Source organism: Anastrepha ludens, chromosome 4 (assembly GCF_028408465.1).
Source record: "Anastrepha ludens isolate Willacy chromosome 4, idAnaLude1.1, whole genome shotgun sequence".
Lineage (NCBI taxonomy): Eukaryota > Metazoa > Arthropoda > Insecta > Diptera > Tephritidae > Anastrepha > Anastrepha ludens.
The window spans coordinates 58,004,485-58,026,151 of record NC_071500.1 but is presented as its reverse complement, the minus strand read 5'-3'; the positions used below and the strand labels follow the sequence as shown (position 1 = coordinate 58,026,151).

Below are 21,667 nucleotides of genomic sequence, written 5' to 3'. Positions count from 1 at the left end.
TACATTACATTTGGCACTTTGTTCATTTTATACACTTCTTTTGTTTTATTATATTTTGTTTCGTTTTGTTTGGTGTGCTTGAAGCATGTATCTTGTTTCTTATGTATGTATATTATATATATATATATATATATATAGGTATATATGTATGTGTACATGTATATATATGTGCGTGTGTGCATATTTGTATATTATTGTTGCGGCAGTAGAAGCACTTAACACACATTTTCGCACTCAACATTCAACAACATTACAACGGCTCAACAGTCAGTTCGTTAGGTAGGTGGATAGACGGTTAGCAGTTTGTTGTTTGGTTAGTAGGTGGGTGGGCGAACGAATCATTTGATTGTTATGCCAACTTGCCTGGTAAGATTGCAAGTGTGGCTTGCAATATTTTCACGCACTACATGGCCATACAGATTTTAATATTCGTTTCATCTCTGCATTTTCTAACACTTTTTGCTTTTGGTTTATATATGTATATATATATATATATTTTTTTTTGTCTGCTTTTGGTACTTTTTCGATTTTGGTTTAACGTGTTTTCTTCACTCTAGTAGTTTTTCACTTTGCATTGGCATTTTGCTATTAAATTTTTTTTTTTTAGTTTTTCCTTTTCTGCTTGAAGTTCAGTTAAGAATTGCACTCTTTTGCAAGCGTCACTGCATTGTGGAGGACCGCACGGGGTCAGTGCGTGTGGGACTTATTAAGTGAGTTAAGTCGCGCGTGTCACATTGCAGCAAGTCAAATATATTTAAATTTATGTGCTTGAAAATATTTCGCTCACTGAAGTGGCGCTGTATTGCAGAAATTTATTTTACAAAAGTTTTCAGCGCCGAATCAAAAATGTTTTTTTTTTGGCCTTTTAATAAAGTTATATACTATATTTTTTTATTATAAAAGGACTATGAATAAGTTCGTGCGGTTTTTTTTCGAAATTTGAAACTTTATTGACGTAAAATGGTTACAAATTTAATATTCAAAATATTGTCCATCGCTTACTACTACTTTTTCCCATCTTTCTGGCAATTCACGGATTCCCTTTGTGAAAAATTCGGTCGGTTTTGCCGCAATCCACGAATCGATCCATTTTTGACTTCATCGTAATTACGGAAGTGCTGGTCAGCCAGGCCATGTTGCATCGATCGGAAGAGATAGTAATCGGATGGCGCAAGGTCTGGACTATACGGCGGGTGGGGTAGGACATCCCATTTGAGCGTTTCTAAGTATGTTTTGACCACTTGTGCAACATGTGGCCGAGCATTGTCATGTTGCAAAATAACTTTGTCGTGTCTATCGGCGTATTGCGGCCGTTTTTCTCGCAGTGCTCGGCTCAAACGCATCAATTGTCGTCGGTAGACATCCCCCGTAATCGTTTCATTCGGTTTCAGTAGCTCATAATACACAACACCCAGCTGGTCCCACCAGATACACAGCATAACCTTCAGGCCATGAATATTCTGCGCCGACGTCGATGTTGAAGCATGGCCAGGGTATCCATACGTTGCCCGACGTTTTGGATTGTCGTAATGGACCCACTTTTCATCGCCAGTCACAATTCGATGCAAAAAACCCTTTCTTTTGTGCCGTTGAAGCAGTTGTTCGCATGCCATAAAACGGCGTTCAACGTCTCTTGGCTTCAATTCATACGGCACCCAATGGCCTACCTTTCGGATCATTCCCATGGCTTTTAAACGTTTGGAAATGGTTGATTGATCAACTCCCAAAGTTTTTGCAACCTCTTCTTGCGTTTGAGCCGGATCTTGATCGAGCAATTCCTCCAATTCGGTATCCATGAACTTTGGCGGCGCACCCTCGCGTTCTTCGTCTTCCAAGCCAAAATCACCACTTTTAAAGCGTGCAAACCACTTCTGGCACGTTCGCTCAGATAGAGCATGCTCACCATAAACTTCCACCAAGATACGATGACTTTCGGCTGCTTTTTTCTTCATATTAAAATAATGAAGAAGAATTCCCCGCAAAAACACATTATTTGGCACGAAATTCGACATTTTCAAGTGTGGTAAAAATATTGTTGTTTACGCTTCAAATAAAAAACTTATACTGACGTTTGTGCCTTACGACAGTAGCTCTCCAATGAATGTTTGGAAATGTGGATCGATGGAATAATAATCAAGTTACGCCATCTGTTGTAAAACCGTAACGAACTTATTCATAGTCCTATTATTATTTTATATACTATATATTTTATATTCCAACGCGACAAAAAGAAAATGTGAGCGAAGTGCTAAAAATACTCGACGATCAGGCAAATCAAATGATTCGGTAATGCCCAAAAATGAAGTGAAATAAATGTCGTTTATACTTTATTTACCTATATCTTGATATACATACAGTAAAGTATATATAACCGCTTAAAGAGATTCTTAGCATTTTTGATATTTGCAAAAATCTAACAAAAATCTATTTAAGGCGCAAACTTACAAGCATTTTTTTACTTTGGTTTTCAGATTGCCACAGCAAGATGATTATTTTTAAAGCGAATACATTCACTTTGCCATAAATAATTTATTTTCAAAGAGTTCTTGACAATTGGATTCAAAACTACAAACAAAATTGTGATTCTGCTTTGATTTTTTTAAAGGAATTTTTTTTTTAATACAAGTAGATGCGAAGACATGTCGCGGTCAATGGAGCTTATCACTGTTAACGCAAAATAAGTGTGCAATTCGACGATGAACAGGGATATATTGCCAATTATTACGAGGAATTTATATGGCTTGATGAAAAACTATCAACAAAATGGTTTCTAAGCGCCTGTTCCGTTATAATTTAACACATGTTGAACCACTTAGAAAAATATATAATCCAATCAGACTGGAAAATGGCACATATCGCATTAAATACAATTCTGAACTTGGGCACCTCATTCAAGGGTAAACATCATAAAATACATAAAAGTCCAACGAATACGCTGTCTTGGACACGTAGAAAGAATGCCAGAGCAAAAAGTACCCCAACGAGCCTTCCAGAAACAACTGGGAAGCGAACTAAGAGCAGAACAAAGAAAAGATGGGTAGATGCAGTTATCGACGACCTCAAAGAGATGCACCCGTGAAACTGGTGCCGATTAGTAGCAGATCGAGAAATCTGGAGGAAGATAATTGAGGAATCAGTGGTCCAACGAGGACTGTCATGCTAATGAAGAAGAAGAAGAAAAACCAACGGCATCATTCGGGACTAGGAAAAATTGTCGATTCCCGTGCTAAAACAGATTTGCGCATTTTTAAATGATACTTTTTTTATTGAAAATTAATTTCCACAAAAATATGTACACAAATTTCAAATTAAAATGTAAACAAGTATCCCATTTTAATAATCTTCAAATCATAAAACCAAATTAGCTGTTCATAACAGTAGAGCCTTGCATAGATTCGCCTTGGTCTTACTCTCTCATTCTCATAGATTGATTGGTTTTGCTTTTACATTCAAATAAACTACAAATCAAAAATATTTTTATAAAAATTGAATTATTCTAGACAGATAATCAATAACTCAATTTACCGCAAAAATTTGCAATTGGGTTTTTACATAACTTTGGCATGCTATGTGGTGGGAGAAATTGTAATGCTGGGAAATTTAAAGAAACAAATTATGGCCGACGAATTAGGATACTATATTTTTTAAGCCGATTAAGTTTCGACTATTTTTATGTTCATTGATTCTAGCAAATTCAGTTAAACCTAAATTACTCCGATTAACTACCAATTATGGAGTAAAATTAGAACCAAAATAGTTGGTTTACTGATTTCATTCGCAGCCGGCGTAGGTGTCGAAAAATTAATTACAGTTTTGGAAGATTTATAAGTTTTACAAATGGTCAATAATACTTGACACGTGCGAACTAGACAGCTACAAAATATGAAAAAAGAGACGAGCAATGGAACACGTAAAGTTCAAAGTAAAAATTGCCATCACTCAAAAGTAAGTAAGTAAGTAAAGAAAGAAAAGTTACTAAAAACGAAATTCCGATTTATCATTAACTTTGCGCCACCTTATAAGTGACAATGGGGTCAAAAATGATGCCTGCTCTCAACTATTAAGCGCTTTGAATTTTGAATAAAAACAAATAAAGTCCCGACACACAATCCTATGTTGAAGGAATTAATATGTCAACCAGAAATATCAATAAAAACAGGGACAATTACTAGAACTACTATTTTCGTATAATGTAAAGTGCAATTATTCGAGTAATTTGACTTTTGATTCGTAAAAAATTATCAATTGTTTAAGATAGTCGTTCATTTCCCACGCCCGTAACTATGCAATGCTGTTTCACATTACGCTATCTCTTGACCGACCTATGAACTATTATATTCTATTTCCATACATTCATTACTCTTTGCTGTTCGGGGAAAATCATTTCACACAGTATTTAAATCGCAAACTCAGCAATGTCGAATAAAGGGTGGTTGCATGTGCCAACAAACGAAAGAAGCAGATGTGATAACTTGAGTGATTATCTTTGCATTTCATCAGCAAATTGCATCGAGTCTACCTAAAAGGTGAAACTGAAATATATAAGCAATAATCCAAATACCTACCTTCTTCCCTTCCTCTTCTCTCTTCCAATCAATCCATTTCGATGTTTTTTTTTTTTTATTTTAAAAACTTAATTAATCACACACCTCCCCAAATTATAAACAGCTTTCATTTCAAAAAAGTTGTTGATTGTCATACAAACTAACTCTTGCGACTTTGTACCATCTTATAGAAAGAATTTCATTTCAAATGTAAGAGTAAAAGCTTCCGGTTATTTGAAATTTTTCGATGGTTAACATTTTATTAAACAAAAACGACTAGAAAATTCTTAATGGAATATCCTTTATAAGTGCATGTGTGAGTACTTCGAAATAATCGAAAAAGTGTGGGAAAAATATTAATATATTATTTTCGAATTTCCACATTTATTTCATACCCGACGAATTTATCATTATAATTTTAAAAAAATTGTTAGTCTGAGAACCACCAGTATAAGTAATTGAAAATTCGAATATTTATAATTTCACACAGTGCCTTTCTGGTAAACAAGACTTGGAGAGTAACCAAGCATAAGTATACATAAAAGAAAGGAAATAATCTTTCCGGATCCAGGGTTTTTAAAGCAGGGCCAAAATTGCAGGAGCATACCCCATTTTTAAAAGGTGATGTAAAATTAATCATCACTTTTGTAGTTGAGTAACTTTTTTACTAAATAAAAAAATTGATGATGGAAATATTTACCGATATTTGATACTTGATACTGAAATAACTATTTATTTATTAGGTGCGCAAATAAGTTCTCGCTGTTGATGAAATTATAACTTTATGCTCAAAAATGGATACAAGTGAATCATTGAAAGTATTGCCCATCACTGGCTACTACTTTTTCCCATCTTTCTGGTAGATCTCGTATACCGTCGCGGTAAAACTGTTCATCTTTTGAGGCTATCCACGGATCAAGCCATTTTTGATGTCTTCATATGAATGGAACTACTGGTCAGCCCGACCATGCGCCATCGATCGGAACAGGTGATAATCGGATGGCGCAATATCTGGAGAATATGGCGGGTGGGGTAGGAGTTCCCATTTCAGTATTTCCAGGTAGGTTTTAACAGGTTTGGCAACGTAAGGCCAAGCGTTGTCATGCTGTAGAATCACTTTTTGATGCCTCTCAGCGCATTACGGCCGCTTCTCGCGCAGTGCTCGGCTCAATCGCATCAATTGAAGTTGATACCGATCCCCAGAGAAGGTTTCGCTTGGTTATAACGGTTCATTATAAATAATACTAACTTGGTCCCACCAAATACATAGCATAAACTTCGCAACGTGAATATTCGGCCGAGGAGACGACTTAGAAGCATGACCGGGCAGTCCCCATGACTTTTTATCTTTGGATTGCTGTAATGAATCCATTTTGCATCGCCCGTTACGACGCGTAGATGCGAAGAAAACTCTTCCTTTTTGCCGCTGAAGCAGTTGTTCACAGGCGAAAAAGCGACTTTCAACATTCCTTGGTTTTAAATCATAAGGAACCCAAGTCCCCTGTTTCTGAATAATTCCCAAAGTATGCGATCGCTTGGAAATGGATTGGTGGGTAACTCCTAATACTGAAGCAAGCTCTGCTTGCCTTTGACACGGATCCTCATTGATCAATGCCGCCAATGCCGCCAATTCAGCGTTTTCGAAGGTTTTTGGCCTTCCTTCACGCAGACGGTCGTCAACATTAAAATCACCGTCTTTGAAGGGACGGAACCAATCTCGGCACGTTGTTTCACTTAAACCGACTCTCGATGCGCTTTAGCCGTCGTTTTTTTCTAATGAAAGACGAAAGTCAACACTTCCCGCAAATGACGATTATTCGGCACAAAATCAGACATTTTCACAAAACCCAAAATTATATGATACCAAAACAAAATAACTAATGTGTGGAAGCAGTTTGTTTACCATATGTCTAAGCTTGGTTTATGACGTTTAGGTTATGTTAGAATCGCCTAGCACACACTGCTATTGACAAACAGCGGGAACTTAGTTGGGCACCTAATCAAAAACAATCTTAAATTGTTATATCTCAAACTGCTCTGATATATCAAAACAATAAATTTAATTTGTCAAATTGGATTGTCGTATGACGTCATTCGCTAAAATTCAAATTTTCAGATAAGGTAATTGATTTTGCGCCACTCAGTATACCAAATTTCTGAATTTGATGTTGAATAAAAAAACACCATGCAAAAATATGCCCATGATTCCAATAACTTTTTATACGGTTTTTTTATAGGTTCTGCATTTTGTTTATCATTTCTTGGTCATCTACTTTTCTTCAGCGATATTACCGAGACATGAAGAAAGTTATTGAATACTGCAGGGACTTTTATTTTCTTATGACTGATTTTTTTGTATTTGAAAATATTTTTTTAAGCGGCTGAAGTTGATCACTTAGTTTAGTGAAGCATACAACTTGAATTAATTACCAAAAACGTGTATCCATCTATCTTCAAAGAACACATAAAACGAGAAGCTGCAGAACTAAGCTCGGCTAAATTCATACCACTTAACGGTCAATTGGAACACACTAGAATCAGTTTAGATTTCTATTGGTTTTCAATTGGCGAATTTCCTTGCCGTGTTTTGTTAGTGAAACGGGTCGGGAACCGCATCTTCTTGTCTTATATGTATATAAGTATTCCTTGCTATATCTTTCTTATCCCTTAAAGTACTTATAGGTATACTACATTTGTGGTGTAAATGTTCGAATAATCAACGCAAATCACATTTTTTCTGCATTTATACCCCAACAAATATTTAGGTTTGAGCTCAAATTGGGGTTAAGTTTAGAACTAACGTAATTCGCGGAGCTCTCCAACGCTGTTTCTCAACAGTAACTTAACATGCTCAACAAAAAGCTTATTTTCCTTTGTATGAGAAGATGTAATCCTCTAATTGGCTTCGAACATTTCATTGAAAAACTGCAATTAAAATAATAAAATAAATTTATCTTTTTAATTGAAACGGCAAAGAGCAATTGTAATTTTTTTTTTTTTTTTTTTCAATGTTTTCTAATAGTTAAACAATTAGTGTGTTGTTTAATTAAGTTTGAAATTTTTTTACGGAGTTCTTATTTCCTCTTTGTTATTGCTTTTTAATTTATTTTTTCATATAGTTTAAAAAAAAAGTTCTACTTGACATTATTTTAAAGTCCATTTTTTCACTTTTTATGCACATTTGCGCTCACACAATTAAGCTCTCAAGCAGCGAAATTGAAATAATTAAAATAACGCTTGATGCAACAGCTTATATTTTTTTGACAAAATAGCTGCGGAATATTTTGAAATAATACCGCAATCAGTAAATTTAAATTTTGATGTTTTGTTTTTGCTTTTGCTTGTTGGTGAAAGTGCGTTATTGCAGGAAAGTGCATACTTAGCTGCTCACATAATTAAGTTATTGTATTTAATTGCGGTAAATTTGCTTTCAGCGCTAAAACATTCAGTTTTGGTTAGGCTAACCTCCATCAGAATCTAAATGAGCCCACTCAGGACTGGAGGCCCGACTTTCACAAATGAATTTTTTTTTTGTTGTCAGCAGTTTTGATAGCATACCGCGCAATAAACCCAGGAAGTCAATTTGGCGGATGATGGAAACCTTTTTTATGAACATGGAAAAAAATAAATTTATATGTGCGCATAGAGTTTCAATGTGCGTTTTTGATGTGGTTTCAAGGGAGTTTGAAGCTAATTTTAAACAAACAAAAAATATTCTTGATTATTCAGAAGATGTATCTGGTCATTCATAAGCAAACCAAACGCCAGAATATGCTCTTAATATTGGAAAAAGTTCCGATTGCAATTTCAAAAACACAAAATTTTTATTCGGGGAATAGTATTCACAAATCCTAACTTAAACAGTGTAATCGGTACAAGCATTGTTGTATGGTGTTAATGGCAGCACTCAAACCAAGTTTTTGCAGTCTGATTTCGTCGATGAAATAATTAATGGAAGTCATTCAAAATACACGCTATTTCTCCACGGGATATATCTAATGAGCCATTTGCTATCTCGCTGTTGTCCAAAAAGTTGCCCAACGATGAAATCGTGAAGTGCGGCTGGTCGATATATAGAGGAGCAATGCTTTTTACTGCTTACCAACAGTTTGAATTGTTCCCAGCTTTGTTGTCCAGAAGGGTACTCGCAACTTCCAGCACAATAAGATAATAAATCCTACGCTAAATAGCGATTATTGGGGATTCGGGCTCAATTGATACTCTTCTTAATAAAAATATAGGTAATGGGCGAAGCGAATAAGCAAACAATTTCACACCGAATTTAGGGCACTCTTTTTCTGGTTGGTGGGTGAGGATTAAGCCTTCAGAAGTGATAGTAATCTTGTTGTAGACGAAAACAACTGCAATTTTTTTGAGTTTCTCAAGCTTATCAGTTATTAATATAATTATTATGTATATAACAGGTGGCGCACAAGTAACCTTGCGATGTTTTTTGGCTGTAATTTAAAAAAAAAATTAAAAACTTTGATTCTTCTTGTGGATTATTTTTATTTGGTCTTTTAATTTTTTTTACATCAAGTCAAGAATATGGTGTCATGTAAATGGCCGCCGCCACAGTTGATTGCCATTTGAGCCCTTTTTATGGCATTTTCCATCACTTTGGCCAAAACTTCCGGCGATAGCTCCTCACATTCCTGACGGATATTGTATTTAAGTGCTGCAAGAGTCTGAGGCTTGTTGACATAAACCCGCGACTTCAAAAAGCCCCACAAAAAGAAGTCTGGAGCGGTCAAATCAGCCGATCTTGCTGGCCAGTGCAAATCGCCAAAACGAGAGATTAGGCGACCGGGAAATGTATCTTTCAGCATATCGGTTGTGGCACGTGCAGTGTGTGCCGTTGCACCGTCCTGTTCGAACCACATGTTTTCCAATCCCAATTCATCAAGTTGCTGCGAAAAGAACTCGTTGATCATTGCTCTGTAGCGCTCACCATTCACAGTAACCGTTTGGCCCGCGACTCTTCGAAGAAAAAAGGTCCGATGACTCCTCCAGCGAAAACAGCACACCATACAGTGACTTTGAGCGGGTGTAATGGCTCTTCGTGGGTTACACGCGGATTTTCAGTGCCCCAGAAGCGTAAATTTTGCTTATTTACGTAACCGCTAAGATGGAAATGGGCCTCATCACTCATGATTATTTTTGATGAAAAATCATCTTCCTATGTTAGACGCGATTGGCGGTCAGCAGCTAACAGCTGATGCACCGTCTGGACATTGTACGGAAACATCTTCAAATCTTGTACCAAAATTCGCTGTAAAGACCGTCCACTGATACCCATTTGCGTGGCACGTCGTCTGGTCGATGTCGACGGCGCTTCCATGACATCCTCGGCTACAGCAGCAATATTCTCTGCAGAACGGCTACTCCGGGGTCTGCCACGCCTGGAAGCATCTCGTGTTGTGCCAGTCTCTTCGAGGCGAGCGGCTAAACGTCGCAGTGTTTCACCAGTAGGCGTTGGACGGCGAGGAAATCTGTCAAAGTCACCGACCGATTATTGGTCAAATAAGTAGTCAGCAATATTCCGCGTTCTGGAGCAGTGTAGCGTAACATTGTTTATTAACGTGTATTTCGCATGTGTTTACTACTAATGTCAAAACAGAACTGACATTAGGGCCAATCGCAAAATGTATAGCATTTTCTGATAGGAGGATTACTTTAGCGCCACCTGTTATAATAATTATAAAATTATATAGAAAATTAATAATTATACACTTCATGATCATTTAAGTCGTGTCGAGCATGCCACCTTGCGGTATCTTCATTTTAAGCCGCATTAAGTGATTTCAGAGTTATTATCTATTTCATTGGTTTCAACAAAACGGTTGGAGTAATAATCCCGGATTTGATTGCGAAAACTTGAAAAATATCTTTCAAAGCCTATTGTAAATAAGAGTGTGACAGCTCACACTATTAATTTGTACGGAGTTGACTCTGCGGAATGTTGAGCAGCCGCAAACACTTTTCTCGTTGTGTAGAAGTGTTTAAAATATTTAGTATTAACCAGTAAAGTTGGAAAGTCCACATGCAGGATACCTTTCACAGACTTTCAGATGTGGCCAGACAGAATTTAAGCAGTGCAAACTTTCGCAAATCATCTTAAATAAGTGAAAAAGGGGCTGGAATATTTAGCTGGAATTGCTTTTTTACTACACAAAAAAATTTGAATGAGCTCTTATATCCTCCATATGGTGCAAGGAAAATCAACCTTTAAGCTAGAAACATCACTATTGACGCAGAAGCTCTAAATCTTGAAGGTTTGCTCGCTAATTCGTAGCTAATCCGGAAACAGTGGGATTGCATTAGAAAGTAAAATAGTAACCACAGGATTAGAGATTTTCTCATCACTTTTTTCAAGTAGGAAAAAAACGAGAAAGAAAAGTGCAACGCTATGATTGTTAATGGCGAAACCGATTTCAAAACAAGTGTGTGTTTAGTGATCATTGGTTTGTACGTTGCTAGTTTTTCTTAATCGATTTCATGTTATGCAAACCTTCAATGATGCCTTCTATTTTTGTAGCCATTAGAAAAAACACAGATGAAGATGAGATTTGAAAGTTGTATAGCAAATTTCCTCAAAAGGTACGAATCAAATGTGTTTTACTTTTTTTTTCTCAGGCTTAGGCAGTATTGCACTTCCCGGGGTAGTTAAAATACAAATTTCATTATCACTGGAAATTTAGTGCCAGTGGAAAAATTTCATTATCACAAAACTTTTAGTTAAATCCTATTTTCAACTGATTAATTTCTATTCCAAGTCCACTGTTAGTTATCTAGGCGGTTTACTAAGATCAATAAAAACACGTAGCTCAGCACTCCGCTCAGATAAAAGAACTAACCACAATTGATTAACAATTTTTATTAAATGTTTAATTTTCTAAATATTAAATTTAAACGAGATTTAGAAGAAAAATCGCAGTAGTTTTAAGTAGTCGTTTTTTTAGTTTTAAATTTCGGAAAAATTTCTGCAAAAGAATTGTTGTATTACCACAAAAATATCTAAAAACGGTCCTTTTTGCGCTTTCAAGACGGAATATCTTCGAAAGCGATCATTCAAAAAAAAATAGTTAACATTTTCAATCTCAGAGATTAGTCTAAAAAACATGGTTTCAGCTCTGCTACATCAAATAGTATACATTTCATAACGCAGTGTTAAGCGGCGGTGGTTCCTATCCCCCATATATGTAGAGAATACCACTTAGGCCTACCTAAGAAATGCCCCACAATGCATACCTATTAATAGTCGTGCTCCCATTTTCCAAACAATGTTTTTTTTTCTCAAAAACCAGACGAACAAATTCTAGCAGTGGTCTGAAGGAGGGCCTCGATAAAAGCATCAATGCAGATCTCTCCACAACCTTTTACTGAATGCAAAAAAAAAAAAAAAAAAAACAATAGCATAATTCAGGGCTACTCACTCTTGGTATCGTAGCACCTCTGTGTCGTATAAAAAACACTTTGGCGCCAGAAGGCGAGAAAAGCTCTTATCTGCTTATCTTACATGTATTTATAATTAAAACCTTAATAATAAATAAATACACTTCTTATCGAAATAATTTCTCCATATTTTCATTAAAAACCTCTTCTTTATTACAGGCTTCTATCTCACATATATTCGGATTGATAGTGACTGCTGTCTCAATAGGTCAAAGAAATCTGGCATGCAAGAGTTTTATTTAATATTATAAAATGTACCTAAAAGTGCCGTGATTATTTAATTCCAAGCGCGAGTTTTCGCTCGGCGGAGCCCAAGAAAATGAGGTTAATTGAAAATCTGATGAATGGACAAGGAATAATTCAATGACTTGCCCGGAAAAGACACTGGAGACATCACAATAGTCTAAATATATGTTATATATATACATAATTGGCATTTACACTCTATATTTTGTGTTTGGAAGAGCTCCTCCTCTCTTTTGTGGTATGCATCTTAATTTTTTTCCACAAGTGAAGAGACCAACAGTTTTGCGCCGCCTCCCAACGGCAGATGGTTTTTTATGGGAGCTTATTCATAGCAGAGATGACCGCTATTAGAAAAATCACCTATCTATCACCTCATGTTTCATGCCCGGCCATTACAGCATGGCAATCACACAGCAACGCATTCAGCTACGGCGGACGCCTAAGTATAGGCAACATCTTTTGCACGTTTGCATTTCACGTTGCCTTCTTTCTGAGTATAATATTATTTTTAACGGCTAGCTGGTTGCAAAACTTTAACTAGAGCGAACTATATATATGTAGTTGGAAATATTTTGGTTAATTTTAGTGAATTTGAATATTTCAACCGATAATGCTTAAAATATTTTTAATGAATTTAGTGGAGGCCTTATATAATATCATTAAATGAATATAAAATATAAGGTTTACGCTAGCATTTATAACACACTAACTTCTGAGGGCTACGGAATATGCCTATTGAATTAAAAATATGCCTTTATTTATTTATTACATAAATAATTGGCACTTATACCCTTTTCGGGAGTTTGGCCGAGCTCCTCCTCCAATTTGTGGTGGGCGTGTTGATGTTGTTCCACCAATGGAGGGACCTACAGTTGCAAGTAGACTTTGAACCGCAAATGATTTTTATAAGAAGCTTTTTCATGACCCAAAATACTTGCGGAAGTTTGCCATTACTGGCGAGGAGCGACCGCTACTAAAAAACAAAAATTCTATCAGTACGCAGATTCGAACCTGCGAACTCCCGAAAGGTAGTCACGGACCAACCCATTCGGCTACGACAGCCGACGTTCATTCATTTATGTCATCATAATTCCCCTCACATGTCATAATTTATCAAAGTACTGTGATTAAGTCGAAAACGGGCTCTCCAATTAAGCGATTAGATTCCGATATTATTTTTATTACTTTTTTATGCCGATAGTAAAGTAAGTACATAAAATTATATGACTGTTATGTTCCATTTGCGCGAGTTATTTGAAAAAAATTTTTTGGCTAGCAAGTTTAGTATTTTTCACCAGAATAAAGCGCCGTTCCACACTGCGTTCGTTGTTCGTGACCATTTTACCAGCTGCTCTGATAGATCTTCAAATCTCATATTTTTCCTACCTAACTCCGTACAATTTCCGTTCCCATATATTAGGCGTCGATTTTTAAGGCTTGTAAGGTGGAACATTGAGGTTAACTTCCACCAGAAAAAAATGTGTTCCAAATAGATCTAGTAAGCAATTTAACCATAAATATTATACCCAGAATTCTTTTACAACAGCAAGAGTGTGAAGATTGATGGTTTGTAAACGACTATTGTATGGGGGAAGATCATAAAGGTACAACGATGGTTTTAACATTTTTATAGTTATCCTTATGCAAATGGCTTAAAACGCATTTCCTTCTAATCCTCAATTCCTAGACAATGGCACATAAGAGCCGGTTCAACCTGACGATTTGCATGATTTCTTTAACATTTTTGAAAATTGGATTACCAAAACAAAATCGCAAGAAGCACAGTCGGGCTATTACATTTGGTACTACAGCTCGCGAAAAGACTTTAGCACCTCAACATTCTAACCACTTTGCAATTTTTTGTTTTGCCTTTTTTCCTGAAAGTTGATTATTTTTCTGGAAAACTATGTACAGCTCATTTTCTAAAGACAACCATATCAATCCACATTTCACACTACATATGTACAAGAATTGGGAAAATGCCACAAACTTTTTATCACGATTTTTAATTGAAATTTTTAATTGAAAAGTGTTTTGTCTACAGAATTAAAAAGCGCAAGTTTAAAGATGCTCAAAATCGCGTTGGTTTTTTACAATTCGTTTCCAAGTCGATGTTGTGTATTTTTTTCTTTGTTATAATGCACGAAATTGTCTTTTATATGGGAAAAACACGCAACTCCTCAAGGAAGAAACTACCAAAAATCAACAAGAATTTTGAACCAATTCTGATTTTGAAGTTTCGAGCTAAAGTTCCAAATTTTTTTATCTTGTGCAAAGTTTGTAATTGAAATTAATATGATTTTTGTTATAGAATTAACTATAAACTGCAGTGAAAAAAATAAGTAAATATATAGTCAAAACTTATCAAAAAGTTGAGGTGCCGTATTTTTCTCGCGGGCAATACATAGCACAAATTTTTTAGTCCGCCCGATATGAGTTTTCAATAAAATCGTAGTTGTACTGAAGACTGCAATCGTATTCTACTTTGGATCGTTGTAACACACAAATGGGTTTACAAAATACAAAATTGTTCAATAACTTTTTTAAAGCGTAATATCATCTTATAATAACTGTACAGGAGGACCCGATGCATTTTATATATCCAGGGATATGGCTCACTAAAGACATTCAGCTTAAAACATTCACAAATTTTGATTTCATATTTATATAAGGTGGCGCAAAATTAATCACACTAATGACAGATTTACATATTATTTTTGGAAGTATACAAGCATGCAAGTGCAGTATACAAACAAACAATAAATGGAGCGCGTAAAGGTCAAAAGAAAGATTTCGATCACTCAAAACCATTTTTTTTGTTTAATAAAAAAATATTCAAGAACACAACTGGATGATTAATTTTGCGCTACTTTGTATTATTTTCACTCTACACAACATTGGATATTTTATGGTTTACGGTAGTTTACGGAAGTCCACATAGGCTACATTCGCCTTAAGCTTAGGAAATCTTGAAGTGGTTAAGGGTTGTAAATTTGTTTTTTTTTTTCTTTTTATTTTAGTTATAAAACATTTATAATACATTTTATTCACTTCGGAGTAGCTACGGCACAGAACTTAACATATCGCATTTTATTTCTAAAATATTTAAGTTTAACGATTATTACCAGAAAGAAAGGAAATAAAAAAAAATATTATTTACAAGTATTTGTTTATATTTATATGAACACCGATTTTTTCGGGGAATGCAGATCATTTCCCATTGAAATATTTATGTCAAATACATAAAAATCGCTGCCACTTTTAATTTTGTATGAAGTGAAATTATAAAGTGTGAGTGAGTCGTGAATAGCCTAATTTTTTTATTATTTATTTTGAATTATTTACTTAAAGCTTCTTATGAATATAACACCCGGCAGCTGTAATAGTGTGTATTTCAGCGTGACACACCGGCAGAAGAATTGGCGTTCGACATAAAACATCGAAATAATAGAAAAAGATTTTTTGGTAAATGTCGGCTTTCGGAAGTAATGTAATACCATAACATAGTGTTAAATTATACAATATTATATCTTAAGAAATCATACTGCCATTGTAATAATTTTTTTCTGATGTCGATTGGTATTTTCGTAACACAAACGCAATTTACCTTTTTCACATTTTCTCATTTTTTTTTTTTTAGTGCTCTATTGCATTTTGTCTTTCCGCCTTTAAGATTTCCAAATCCACATAGATACGCCTTTCACACAGTTTCAACAGCCAGTAAATGTGTTTCAAACATTTTTCACCAAGCCACTTAAATAACTTTTTTATATTAATCTTAGACGGATTTATTGCCAGTGGCACTTCACACTTACACAAACGCAGAATAATTGCATAAATATTTCCTATTTTTATTATTTCATTTCCATATTCTTCTTATTTACTGCTTTGCAGCACTTCACATTCAATCACACTTAAAATCCTTAATTCCCTTATTTCCGTTATTTTCACTGCTATCCTTGTCGTGGCTTTTACCATTCAAATCATCACTTTTGTTCATTTTGACGCTTTGAACTTTCCGCCTTTAGCTCGTTGCCATCAAAGGCATTTATGTCATACTATAAATCTCTCATTCCTTGCGCTTATCCATCACTTTTCAATCAAAAAAAAGTTGTATGAATTATTAATCCGTTTAGAAGTTCTGTTCACACGAGCGACACGTTGTCAAACAATTACATTTACAGTATTTACATTTACAGTTCGTTTGCGGTATACGCGTCAACACGCCGTTAGTTGTCCTTTATGACTATTTCAAAAATATCTTGGCGCTGATTTCGCTTTTTCAAAAATCCTTTCTCGTTCATCGCGTTGCAGCGTTACGCTTTGGTACTGGTCCACACATCGTCAGTTGTTGTCGTCGTCTTTTACTTATCGCTGTCGTGTCTGCATCGTTGTAGCGTCATTAGTTAGACGGTCGTGTGTAAATTGGTCTTCGATTGTATGTTGTTGGTTGAAACGAAAACTGCACAAAAGCTTTCAGTCACATGTTTCTTTGCAGTGTCTCTTTTTGCTCGCAAAGTAATCTCTAATGGCATAACTTTGTTAGCACTCTAAGCACACATTTTTACCACAGGGCACTGCAATTACCCCTGATGGTTTTCGTTAAAAATTGCAACCCCTTTGCAAGGTGAGGTTAAATTTCTGTAAGGTCGTTGAAAATAAAAAACTTAACTACGTTTTGGCCGTTCATACTGCCAGATTGAAGGCGAGTTTACATGGGGATATTTACACCCCGCGTTAAAACGATATATGTACTTCATTGGTATAATGGGGAAATCGTGGTGTCTATGGTGAAATAAAAGTTAAAATATGTCATGCAATAATTTTATTTCATTCAGCCCTCGTAAATAAGTTACATAGATATTTATAGTTCTTGTAAAGTATCCACTAAGGAATGGGGGCGATTTTTGGTTTACTTTACTTGAGAAAATGGTAATAGGCTCTCACGATTAGGTATTGATATATTTAAGTGTTAATTTTTCAGCTTCTTCCCCACGTCAATCTTCAGACTTCTAAGTATTTTTAACATTTTCTGCATTCACCAAGCTCCTTTAAAATGAGAGTATTTTTGGTTTACGAAATTTTTAAATCATTATACTCACAATATTCCTAGTTAATATAATTTGTATAATCACACAAATATTCATATACAATATATTATATAATATAATTTTTAATGTCGTAGGTAATTAAAATAAATTTCATAAATATTAAAATTTTAGTAAACAAACAATTTTTTACGAAGGAAATCGTATGAACTAATGTTGCTCCTAACTTTCTTTGAAAACTGTATATATTACTACAGTACAGTAGTTTACAGCTAAAACAACCCCAGAAACAAAACTCTAATTCCTATGTGAAATCAGTCGCTGAGTCCGAAACTCTACATAGTTTTTCTGTCATGTACGGCTCGATATATCGCCAAATAATGGTTTTGGATTTAAGAAAAAAAGTAGATAATACTTATTTTAATACCTGCAAAACTCGTAACCGATCAAAACAAGTAATTAGATAAATTAGAATTAATTTGTAATTAAAATTTAATATACAAAACTTAGTTCACACTATTCAGAGCACTTTACATTTAATTCATAATAGGGCTTTGCAATTCTTTAAGTAGCAGGCTGGATAATGGCGGAAGGTGGGAAAGAATTAAAATCGAGGTCAACAGTGACAGCCAAATGCTTTAACGGCCTTAGAAACTGCTCGCACAGGAATATAAGTTGAAGCTAAACTCCTTGGACTTATGTGGGAGCTCGGACGCTTTGGTGTACGAGGCAATAAACAGACTAATGAATTGGTAAACTCCGGTTTCTTGGAGTTGTAAGACCAATTTAAGTCGGGTATATCAAGGCTTTCGGTAATAAGTCTCATGAGAATCCTTGGTGTAGCGCCGAGATTTTCAGAGCAAACAATTGTTTCCTGAAAAAGTCTGACAGAGCGATAACAAAATTCCTTCATAGAGGACTAATTTCATAGTACAATCCAAGGATAAGACATATGGTACATCTCTGTAAAATGAGGACGGTACAGAGCATTTTCTCAGCCGCTGTCCGGCTTACGCCAAACTTAGATGGTACATTGGTGCACAATAGATCAATATGGTCGCAGTGAGTCGGTCATGTTAAGGCTCAAAATTTCAGTGGATTTTTGAACCTAAGCCTGCTCATTTCCATCACCGCGGAGCTAACGTCAAGTATTACATCGAGGAGATGGAAGGCGATTATCCTCATCTCTTTCACAGTCTTTCACAATTTCAATACAAAATTTTCCTGTTATAAATTTTATCAGTCGAATATTTGAGTAGAAATTCAGGATCGAAAGGATATTCCAAGAGTGTATCCTACACCCGTATACTGATAGCTCGAAGATACTGGAAGGCATAGGCGCTGAAATATAGAGGTCCAAAACAAAGCGGTCAACGCCATTAGTCTTTGAGTGCATCGAGAAATTTAATTTATTTTATGCACAATCGCATCTGGCTCATACCGATCCCAGGACATAATGGTATAACTGCGAACGAAGTGGCGGATTCATTGGCTACAGAGCTTGCGGACTCGTTATAAATAGGTCCCGAGCCCATCCTTGCCACGGGGCAACACAACATCAAGTAGGAGCTTATAAACGAAGAGCAGAGGCTAAAAACCATAAGATGACGCCAAAGTAGGAGGTCCTTGAGATCCCTTGTCTGAATGAAAGACAAAACTGAAAATTGTTGCAAGACACAAAAAAAAGTTTGTTTTATTTGAGTACCTAAATATTGTGGTTTTGCAGATAAGGAATTGGTTGACGAACTGACTAATGAAGGCTCTGCAAGCATATCAGTAGGCCCTGTACCCTTTCTAGGTGTAAATTCTGCATCAATTCAACTACGTATTGACAACTTCATGAGGTCTGAGTTGAACTCCTGCGGAGTACCCAAATGCTCCAAAAATTTTACGATATAAAAGTGACCTTAAACCAATTTGTTCGTCTTACCATCCAAATTGTATCTATATGTCTGTCTATTATTTCTCTTATATTCTATCCGGGTGTTGTACAATGGTCTTCCTGACTGAGTGCTTGGACTTATCCAACCCCCCACAAATCTACATGATCTAAAAAAAGGGCTGGGTTTGTATAAAGTACTGTGAAGAGTAGAGTGCACAAAAGGCCGTGAGTTCCACGTGCACGCCGCATTTTCAATAATTAATTCTTTCAACAATCTGATAAAATTAAAATGTATTAATACGAGTATTAAATTTTATGTAACACATGTAAAATAAATTTCTTTTTGTTATTTTTGCAAACATACAGTGGTGACACAATTTATTCGTACACCCTGCGTATTACCTAAAAACCTTTAGCTTTTCGCAAAATGTTTACTGTTACAATATATATATTTTTTTTTTTGGGTCACTGTAAAAATGTTATATTCTTAATGAATTGCCGCAAGCAAAACTCCCGTTCTTTCAACTTACACTGAAGGGTTCCAAGGATAGCAGGCAGACGTAGCAAAATGCTGCAAAACACTTATTCGTACACTTTCAGCCAATGCTACTGTTGTTGCAAAAGTAACGGTTAAAATTGTTTGTGTTTTTACTGACATTGCTGCAAACGAAATAATATTGGTTTCTCTTAGTTTTTATGGCCAATTCAGTTTCAGTTACGCGGAATATCTCGATTGAAAGTGACAGAATGGAACGAAGTACGGACTTAGATTTACCATTAGAAATACGGAAAGTTGTTATTAAATTGTACTTACAAAACAAGTTTCTGCGCGAAATCGGGAAAACCGCCTTCTACGGCGCAAAGTGTTATTGTTAATTACGTTAAATTAAATTGGAAGCTAATCACCACCAAGCCGGAATATTCAAGAGTCTTTGCATGTCAACTGCTGGTTATCATAGCAGAGTGGCACTCCGCAAGCCATACCTTCTGCTCAAATATGAACGAGACTGATTTAATAAAACACAAACGGTTAATTATTATTCAATTTTTATTGTATCTCCTTCAAAGTAATCACCATTGGAGGCGATACACATATGCCAACGTTTTTTCCAATCATCATAGCATTTCTGGAAGGCCGATTTCGGTATGGATTTCAGTTCCTTCTTCGAATTCTCTTTTATGACTTCAATTGTCTCAAAATGTTTTCCACGGAGCGGCAACTTGAGCTTGGGAAATAGGAAAAAGTCACATGGAGCCATATCAGGCGAATACGGTGCTTGCGGAACGATATTAACATTATTTTTGTTCAAATAATCGCGAACAAGACGTGATGTGTGAGCTGGTGCATTATCGTGATGCAAGAACCATGATTTGTTGTCCCACAATTCCTTCCTTTTAAGACGAATGTTCTCGCGCAAACGCTTTAAAACGTCTAAATAATATTCAGCGTTAACCGATCGACCTTGCGGAAGGAACTCCGAGTGCACCACACCTTCGTAACCGAAAAAAACAGTCAGCATAACCTTAATTTTTGAGCGACTTTGGCGTGGTTTTTTGGGTTTCGGCTCCTCCGGGGAGCGCCATTCCGATTATTGTTGGGCTGTTTCGACGCCATACTCATAAACCCAAGTCTCGTCACCAGTTATGATGTGCCGGATGTCCGTATCAGTCATGGCGAGCATTTCCTTAGCGACAGTTTTGCGTTGTTCTTTTTGAAGAAAATTCAACAATTTTGGAATAATAGTATGAACGGATCCATTTGATATGCTCAGCTCACTAGCTATCTTTCTTTCGGTCACACGGCGATTTTCAAGCACAATTTCCTTTACTTTTCCGATGTTTTCGCCGTTTACTGATGTTGCTGGACGACGTTCATGAGGCAAGTTTTCAACCGATGTACGGCCCTCTTTGAACGATTTGTACCACATAGGTTGTCTGCAATATTTTTAAGGCGTCTGAAGCCGAAATTTTGTTGGAATAACAAAGTTTCAAACAAATTCTTTGTTCAACTTGAATTTCCATCGTTAAATTCGAAAAACACACTCGAGCTTGACTTGTTTACAGTAGCACAGAAAACAAACTATGTGACATATCACGCTGAAATTTGCCATGTAAGCGTATAACAGTCCTACCATCCAACAAAAAATGTATTTTTGCCATATGTCATCCGCGTACCGTTTTATTGATAAAGTATCGTTCATATTTGAGCAGAAGGTACACTTCAGTTCGCCAAACGCCATAAAAAGCCAGATTCTTTTTGGGAAAACGTCACTTTCAGTGATGATGAATTCAATGTTTTCTAGATCAGATGGCCCTCCAAAAATGGCCCGAAAAGAAAATACAGAACTGAATGAAAAAATCGTATTCCTGCCGTTAAGCAGGGAGGAGGAAATGCAATGGTTTGGGGGTGCATAGCTGCATCATGGTCTTTATTGATGATAAAATGGACAAAAATCTGTATTTAAGCACTGTGAAGAATAATTTGCATGATA

At 35.9% G+C, this 21,667-nt stretch overlaps 1 protein-coding gene across 1 annotated transcript in view; it reads right to left on the bottom strand.

Moving 5' to 3' along the window:
- The window catches only part of LOC128862501 (myb-like protein A), a 181,310-nt gene extending 164,841 nt beyond the window's left edge, over nt 1-16,469 (bottom strand). Inside the window, exon 1 of the mRNA XM_054101161.1 lies at nt 15,853-16,469. The gene's annotated coding sequence lies outside the window, so the exon portion shown is untranslated. The remainder of the gene's footprint in view (nt 1-15,852) is intronic.
- Nucleotides 16,470-21,667: the final 5,198 nt, after the last annotated feature.